General features: G+C 35.6%; 1 long non-coding RNA gene across 1 annotated transcript; it reads right to left on the bottom strand.

Annotated features, from left to right (window-relative positions):
• Window positions 1-2,496: 2,496 nt before the first annotated feature.
• LOC142627687 (uncharacterized) lies at window positions 2,497-5,186 on the bottom strand. Its single transcript, XR_012842924.1, has 2 exons — window positions 5,092-5,186; window positions 2,497-2,880 (listed from the first exon to the last, which is right to left on the bottom strand). It is a non-coding gene; the product is annotated as an uncharacterized LOC142627687 (long non-coding RNA).
• Between the last annotated feature and the right edge of the window lie 3,208 nt (window positions 5,187-8,394).

The raw sequence follows: 8,394 nt of genomic DNA, 5'->3' as shown, positions 1-8,394 counted from the left end.
TATCCTAAGTAATTTAGTTGGCTACATTGATCCAATATTTCCATTTAGCTCTATTTGGAGTCCATATCCTCTGTTAAATCATTGATAATGGCAATAAGAAATAGAACACAGAATGAATGCATGCATGCACTAAAATCTAGAGGTTTCTTTGAGGACAAGATATATAAAAATTTGATTTAAACAGTTTTTAATTATGTAAACAAAGACCGCTGAGGTAAGGATTTCTTTATTTAAGTTTCAAAGCATTCAAGAAAACGAGGTGGCCAGAAATACATTAGGTCTAAGGTAGAGGCAGTCAGAAAAGATAAAAATCATAAAACAGACAGTTGTCTAACAGAGCATATAGCCCAAAATAGAGGTCAAGGTCAAATGATAGCAATGGTAGGAATAATCCTGTAGGTGACCCAAGAAATTAGAAATCAAGCAATGAGTTGTACCAAAGAAAATCAAGAATCTTCTCACAAGCATAGGCTTGCTCATGTCTTCACTTGTTCCCACAACATGAGTTATACTTGTTTTAAAATCAACTTCGGACACTTCAAAAAGAGGAAATAGTTTAAGCTTGCCACCCTGTCAATACTCTACAGTTTTAGGTAAACAATTGTGGACAATTTAGGTTGGAGAAAATAAATACCCTAATAATTTCGACAAGCATTATAAAAACCAACAATGCCACTATTTATGGTAGTTTTCATCATTCTGGGACTGAATTCAGTGATTAACTTACAATCAACATATAAAGTTACAAGAATGCAATAATTCTTAAGAAAGAACTGCAGATTATAGTTGTTAGCTTTTTTCATTTATAAAACTTTCTCTACAAAACTGATGCATCAAAATATTCTTGGCTTACTAGCATCTTATGCTGCAAGCATCCCATGACAATACACTCGGTACAAACCAACAATGCCACAATTGTGGACAATTTAGGTTGGAGAAAATAAATACCCTAATAATTTCGACAAGCATTATAAAAACCAACAATGCCACTATTTATGGTAGTTTTCATCATTCTGGGACTGAATTCAGTGATTAACTTACGATCAACATATAAAGTTACAAGAATGCAATAATTCTTAAGAAAGAACTGCAGATTATAGTTGTTAGCTTTTTTCATTTATAAAACTTTCTCTACAAAACTGATGCATCAAAATATTCTTGGCATTACTAGCATCTTATGCTGCAAGCATCCCGTGACAATACACTCGGTACAAACCATACCAATCTTGGTGAATCTGAAAACTTTGATGTTCCAAGATTGGTACCAATTTTAACAACCCCACTTCCCACCATCCCCCCCCCCCCCAAAAAAAAGGAATAAAAAGAAATACACACACACACCCCTGCATAGAAATGCACAAACGCTGACAAGCACACACAGTGATAGTGTAGCTTGAATAAGAGGTGCACCCAATGTGTGCCACATGCATTATAGCCTATTGATAGTCAGTTAGCTAACTTAGCATTGTTGCTTTTAGGTAGACAAACGCCAGAGGGGTCCACCAACCGCCCATATACATATTGGGACATCATTCTAACTCAAAAGCTTAAGCCAATAGGTTTGCAACCAAGTATATATATCAACTCTTCAGTTTCTTTACTTCTTCCCAATATGGGAATCAATCCTCACACATGCACTCACAATAGATCTCCCCTCACATGTGAGCCTCTTACCACATCAACCTAGCTTCCCATTGCGTGAGTCTTTTGCAAATCCAGAGTGTAAGGAATTCAAGATTTGCAAAAAATGCAGCGATCAACAAATTCACACCAACCGCATCAAGAACAAGACAATTGTTCAAACACAAGTTGAACCATAAGTCTAAAACCAATTTCTTGGGTTGAGAAGTGCCCTTGGGGTCCACCAATAGCCTATCGAGATATATATATATATATATATATATATATATTGAGGTACCTATTGATATACATTAGGGTACCACTCTAACCCAAAACCAAAAGCTTAAGCCAAAGGGTTTAAGCCCAACTGCCTAAGTCCATCAACTGCTGACTTCAATTACTTTTTCTCTTGATGTTGAACTCAATCCTCACATCTGCACTAAGAACAGTTGCTGAATTTGGTTTGGTTTGGTTTGGTTTGTTATTCCTCTTCTTGTTCTGTATGAGAGAGCCAACAATACTGCCTAGTCCTATTTGTAGATCTAATCTTTGCTATTTGTGAGAAAGAGCTCTTTGGGTGAATTTGGAGTTGGGTTTTGTGATTGTTTTGGGTCACTATTGCAGTCACCTTTGTTAGTGAAATTTTCTCCTCAATGCCACCCATAGACATATGTCTAAAGCTGAACCATGTAAGGTCTCTATTTCCCTGTGCTGTTGCTTGTTCTACTTTCGTGAACACTCCATAAAATTGATTACATTCACATCACACACACACACACACACACACACACACACAGATCACCAAAAGTCCATAAATATCACAACAATGATAAAATTTTGGCCTCTCAGCCAATCCACCACCCCAACAGCAGATCATATTCAAATTCATATCAGCATAAAACTTGATGTCTGTTTTATAACGTTCCTTTGAAAGACATAGTAACCATCTGACAATATCCAATTACCACCACAGATAAAAATAGGCTGTATGTTGACCTTGAACAAATTGTAAAGCAAAAATTTATAGACTACATGTCATAATATCAATTCTAGTAGGCATATAAAGCAATACTTTCTACCTGTGGCACCATCAATACGGCCCTCAATTTTTTGGAAGCCAAATAGATGGCTCCAAGCATCACATTCTCCATATCCCCTTACATCAACAACAATGTGAACTTTGTACAAGGATTACCCATACCGTTCAGCCAACACAAGTCAGGCTTGTCAAAGAAATGCTGCAAATTCATACCATATCACCTACAACAGAAGTATTGAGCGCCTAAATGAGAAATGGAAAACTGTCCTGAAAAATATCCACTCATATGAGGATCTAAGAAATGGAAAAATGCATGAATTTTGAACGACAAAACCTTTTTTTTTTAACATATATAAGTAAGTAATAAGCAAGTAATAAGGTTTGAACGACAAAACCTTATCTAAATTTGATGAATCCTCTGTATATTTTATGTCTATACTTTGTTCTTCCGGGTCAAACTTAGTTAACAAGCCCTTAAAATTCCTAACTAGTAAGTCATCCCTGTTCACCCAGTAGTTTTCTACTCCATCATGCCACTCACATGGAATCCCAAAATCATAAATGTAATACTAAAACAAAATAATATATAAATTGGACAGTTTTTGATTTAGTTATAAACCTCATCGTCACCACCTTGACCCCCTTGGGAGGAATTCTCGCAGGATGATCAGGTGAGTGAACAAGAACAGCAAGCAAATTTTGACCATCAGGATGCCGAGTATCGGAGACATCAAGTGAATGCCCCTGAAACATCCCTTTTGGAATTACTTTTTTGTGCCCATTTAAATATACTTCTACAGCATAATTGATTCCACCAAAATTCAGATCCAGATGCTGATTTCCTGACTACAAAAGGACAATCAGTTACACCCTTTTTCTCTTTTTTTTTTTTTCTTTTTTGGGGGGGATCAAACACCCAAGGGGATTTGAATCCCCAAGCTCACTTACCAGTCACCACCCATACTTATATCGGTGTAATTAATTTTCCAAACGATTTTCCAAAGCAAGGTTCACCACAGGCAGAGCAACTAGGAAAATCATTATTCATAAAGAAAAAACTAGCAGAATCATTAGCCTTATTTTCAACGATTATCAGTGGATGCTTATGGAAGAAATTTTGACTGATTGTACTTCTTCCCAGGAGCTCTAGACAGGACTGATTCGGGAAGAAGTTGCACAGGAAGCAAACATAGGTAGGCCTGAAGCAACATTTATGGCATAAAGTACAACAAACAACACCAGGGACTTCTCTATCGTAGTAAATGATTACCAATGGATGTTTGTGAAAGGAGTTTAGAATGTGCTTGTAATCTCTATAATGTTCGATGAGATCTAGACTGCATGATTTATGGAGATAGAAATCACAATCAGAGCAATTGAATACTTTACTAGAGGTTGAGAGTTGTTCTCAGCATGAATGGCAGTTAGCATAACCACTGATTAGAATGCTGTTGTGGAGGAACAGGGAATAGGGGTGGCTGAAATGATCAATCTTTTGAAGTTCAGGGAGTTCAATAAGCACAGGGGCGCATAAATAATCAATCTTTGGATGCCATTTGGCCAAAATGGCATTGGCAATGTCCAGAAAAATTAAAATTTTTGTTAAACTCTGACCCAAAAACAGTGACCAACCATCCAAGTGCTAACAAATTACAAGAAAATAGTTCACACAAGGTTGACAGGAAAAGACACAGTCAAGTTAAATTTATAGGGAATGCAACCAAAAGAAAATCTTACAATTTCTTAAAAATTGGCATGAAAATCATTTCCAGAAGTATAAAATCTCAAAGATCATTTTTCATGTCAATCAATAGCATACCAACTTACTCTAAAAAGTTGTAAAAAAAAAAAACCCCAAACGCGAAATACTCTCTCCCAGAATTAGCAATATCAATAATTGCCTCATTTCACAGCCCATAGAAAGGACCAGGAACAACTTTGTTCTCCACCCAAAGTTCCCCAAAACACTGTCAATCAAATCACCATTAGCCCTCACTGATTTAAAAATTAAAAAAAAAAAAATACAACTTTCATTTTCTTTCTCTGCACCCAAAAGTCCCCAAACAGCTATAACATAAGCATGAGTATATAGAGATACAACACTTGCCAAACCTTTGTTTCTATGAATGATAGTGAATATCACACAACAAAAATTTATACAAGTATGATCAACAGAAACATAAATAGTGGATGTTATAAAAACAAAAACTTTCACAATTATAACTATAGTGGGGAAGAGTAAACAAGTGTACACAGGTCATCATTCAACTTCATGCTTTACAGTGCATGTATTGAAAAAACTAATGAAGCTCATTCAATTTCTTAATATCATCTGATTTTTTTTCTAATCGTACAGCAACATGCAAGGCTTCGCATTTCAAAGATTAAAGAAACTAAATAAGATTAACAAATTAAACCCATTATTTACTTACTCGAATACACAAATTTGAGACCTAAATCGCACCCAAACACAAAATGCAGAGAGAGAGAGAGAGAGAGAGGGAGAGAGTTCTCAGTGTGTGTGTGTATTTGTCGGTGGGTGAGTGTGAGAGAAAAGGGAAAGGTGCGAAGGGTATTTTTGGTATTTCAAAAAAAGGGGTTGTGCCACGTGGATTGTGTCTTTTTAAAAAGTTAAAAACTGCTATTGAGGTAAAAAAATAAAAACAACTATATTTAATTATTTATTCAAAATTTACCGAGTCACTATTGGTAGTATATATGCGTTTAGGACCAAACGATGTCGTTTGGAAATCTCAATGCCTTGTCCGTTGAATTGTTTTGAACTATTTTTTCAAGATTCCAAAAGCTTTACCTCTCTTATAAAAAATAAAAAAAAAAACTATACCTCTATTTTTTTAATGTCTCCCAAATCCCAAGTGTTTTGTTAAATTTAATTTAATATATTCTATTAAATAGGTTATATTTTTTTTTGTCAACAAATAATATTTAATTTTATAAGTGAAAGTTAAAAATCTTAAACAAATATATTAGCAACTCAACTCATAATTGAATAAGAATAAAATTGAAATTATTGGAGGATCAAAAATGTAGTTTGTCCTTTTATTATTATTATCATTTTGTAATTTTGTTTTGGATTTGCCTTTTTGGTTTTTATTTTTTTAGTGGGAGTCCTCTTGACTTTAAGTCTTTAATCCCTTGAATTAATTTTTCATATTAGGACTACTATATTTACTATGAAATGAAAAAAAAATTATCTGATGGTGAACATTTAATTTTTCATAAATCTAAATATATACATAAAGTCACACTAATTGCATCTAATAAGAAATGTTTTCTCTTCCCTTCTTCTATGTAGGGCTGTCCACGGGTCGATCCGGGTCGGGTTTGTGCCCAATCCGAAACCGACCCGATCACTTCGGGTTTCTTAAATCTAGACCCGCCGCCGACCCGCTGGAGGTAACGGTTCGGGTGGTCGGAGGTCGGAGGTTTCCGGTCGGGTATCGGGCGGGTTCGAACTGTGTGAATCTCGCCGGATTTTGCAGATATCGTCGCCGGATTTTGCCAAAATCTATGGTTTTTGTAGGATCTGACCGGATCTCAACGAGATTTGGCCGGATCTTGAAGAGATCTCGGCAGATCTCAACGAGATCAGGCTGGATCTCGAAGAGTCCAGCGAGATATCAGTGTAAGGCGAAGAGATCGCGAAGAGATAGGGCGAGATCGTAAAGAGATCAGGCGAGATTGCGACGATATCTCGGCGAATCTTGACAGATCGGACAAAATGAGGCCGACTAACCTCTCCAATCGGCGGAAAACTGACATTTCAATGCGTTTTCCGGTCGGGTCGGTTGAACATCGGGTTTTCATGCTTAAACCCATCAACCGACCCGCCGGTATCGGGTTTTATGGGCGAAGACCTGTTGCCGACCGTCACCAGCGTCGGATCGGCCGGTTTTCGGGTCGAGTCGGCCGGGTTTGCCGGGTTGGGCGGGTGGCGGGTCTTCTCGGACACCCCTACTTCTATGCATGACTGATCAACTCTAGAAAATAAATAAATGAAGTAGAAAGCATTAATGCTATTTAACTCAATAGGATGAGTTAATATTTTCAATTTTCATTCACAGCTCTTTTGGAATTCCATAACAAATTAACTAGTTAATTCTTATTTTTCAAGCCTCATATTCTTTTATTTTTCCGACTCATGGAGCCAGCTTCTATAGTTTTGTTTGTTTTGTATCACATATGTAACTGCTAAGAACCAAAACACATTTGAAAAAAAATTTATTTTCAACTAAGGCTATTAAGGGCCCATTTGTTAACGTTGTTTAAACAACAGTTTCCAGTATTTAAACAACATTACACGTATTTTCACACACACGTATTTTCAAAAAATACAAACAACGTTACTAGAAATCTCTTACCAAACGGGTCCTAATACTGTGTTCAAGTTAAACTTAGGACCTTTCTAATTTTTTTTTTTTTTTAAAACTTGTGTATTTTCAAGTAAGGCTATCAGTACTATCTAAAAAAAAATAGTCCAACATTGAATTGAAGAGGTTCCATGCTATAGAAAAGAAAAAAGTTTCATATATTTTGTTTTTTTGGTATTGATACATTACAACAATGAGTTGTCCAAGTTGCATTACAAATTTAAAATGGAAAACAGTTGGGTCAAGTGTTTTAAGTACAAGTAACGGCTGCCAACCCACATTGCAAGAACATAAAAATAGAGCATCCGTCACATTGGTTTTCTTTTCTTATTTTGGATGGAAATATCATTTACAAAATGTAATACAATCATCCGCACACAAGAAATTTAATGGTACAACTTAATTGACTAGTCTTGGAGATAGGAACAGAGAGTTCTCTAACACAATGTAACCGTCATAAGGAGTATGACATAAATAGCTTGGTCATGGTGCTGAGAAATTCCTTTTCTTTTTTTCTTTTTTTCACTGCAAAATATTAAGAGGCAAATATATAATTTTAATTTAACAAAAAATAACTTTCATATTTTCTCGAAAAAGAATCCTAAAAATTAACAAGGGACACTTCAGTTTCAACAAATACAAATCAGATTTTGAACCAGAATTCTCTTCTTTACAAAGCTGAGTTTTCCCTTCTGGTTTGACCGGATCTCTTCGCTTGTCTTTGCAGATTTAGCTTACACATTTGTAATTCAATCAGTTGCACTTTCATTGTGTCAATCTCTTTCTACATTATCTTTAACTCTTTCGCTTCTTGTGATAGTCTATGGTGTTTCAGGGTTCTACATACATACTTTTTCTTCTTCATTCACGCTAGGGTGTGCCTACATAATTGGTCCCAAAAGAATGGTCATTTGCAACTTAAATTTTACTGCTTCTGTGATTGGTCGAAAGGTGAAGTTGCATGTTCTTAAAGTCCATCAATAAAATGCATGTCATTCAAAAACAACACTAATTGTGCAGAGCAAGGCTTTGAAGTTTATCTAAGGAGATTAATAGCCACTAAGCTTTAATATATTCAATAAAAAAACACAAATATGATATTACAATGATTCTTAGTCAAAGTAAATCCTAAATTTATGATTTTGCATGTATCAAAAGCTCAATTTTCAGATGATGTAATGATCAATAGGAACGAAATATTTTCCATACCTGGAGATAAAATGACAATGGCTCCATAAAGGTTGTTATCACAATACCAAGCATCTATTGGCATTGCTTCAGCAAGTGAATGAGAACTTTTTGCACCAAGGTTTTCATCCCCTGCAACTATCATAAGAAAACCAT

The sequence above is a fragment of the Castanea sativa genome, chromosome 3 (assembly GCF_040712315.1).
Source record: "Castanea sativa cultivar Marrone di Chiusa Pesio chromosome 3, ASM4071231v1".
NCBI classification, from domain to species: Eukaryota; Viridiplantae; Streptophyta; class Magnoliopsida; order Fagales; family Fagaceae; genus Castanea; species Castanea sativa.
Note: the sequence above shows the minus strand (reverse complement) of the source record. Positions and strands in the feature narration are given on the sequence as shown.